Here is a 1,120-nt window from a genome sequence, read left to right as displayed (position 1 = left end):
AGTCGTACACTTGCCAGTTCTATGCTGGGGTGGAACCAGTTACTACAGTCGAAAGGTACAGTAAAGTTTCCAAATCTACCGAAAAAGTACCTGCATCAAACATTATCAAGCAATATAATGTTCATATGGGTGGGGTTGACCTTGCAGATATAGTACTAGTTTTCCCTGTACAGAACCAGTCTGAAAACAAAGCGCTGGTATCTCAGGGTATTTGGTCAACTTCTTGACATGTGTGTGAACAATGCATGGCTCCTGTACAGGAGAGATCACAATAAAAACACATATATGAGTCTGAAGAAGTTTAGGGGACAAATTGCATTTGGACTGCAATTTGCGGGCAAGGTTCCAAGAAGAGGCAGGCCTTCCCTAGAAGATAGCGCCCCTCCGCAGTCTAAAATAAGACGTTTTGTAGTCCCCAGACCCTTAGCGGATAGCAGATATGACCAGGTCGCACATTGGCCTGTGCATGAAAATGACAAGGGAAGATGTCGTCTCTGTCCAACCGGGTATTCGCGATACAGATGTTCAAAGTGTCGCACATATCTCTGTCTTAACAAAGACAGGAATTGTTTTATGTCTTTTCATACCAAGTAATTTGTGTTGACTTTCTAGTTTTGTGGTTAATGCTCAATGATAGCTTCCTACATGTGTATCCATGCATCATTTATGCATATATTTATACCTTATCTTGAAAGAATCAATTTTAAAATGAATTTGATGGGCTTGATTTAATGTCTAATTAAACTTGATATACCATGTTTTTTTCAGTATTTCATCAATTTTTACGAATTAAAACTTATTAATATCTATGCCTTACTTTTTTCATTTAGTTTGTTTTGGGGATGATTTGCCAAAATTCTTAACCTTAATTTGCAAATGATGCCAAATGGCAACAATTCAGAAAAGGGTGGGGTGGGGCAAAACAAAATTTTTTCTTGCATTTTTTAAAATGATGTCCTATAAGTATACTATATGCCAAAAATTAGAATTTTTCAATGATAAAAACATGTCTTGCCAAATAAAGGGATAAGGCCTTTCTCTCCTGCTATTCGACATCATTTTGATTAGCCGATGGTACTACTACCAGGTAATACTTTCTTCTACTCTTTACACCTGTTGC

The sequence above is a fragment of the Lottia gigantea genome (assembly GCF_000327385.1).
Source record: "Lottia gigantea unplaced genomic scaffold LOTGIsca_215, whole genome shotgun sequence".
NCBI lineage: Eukaryota > Metazoa > Mollusca > Gastropoda > Lottiidae > Lottia > Lottia gigantea.
Note: the sequence above shows the minus strand (reverse complement) of the source record.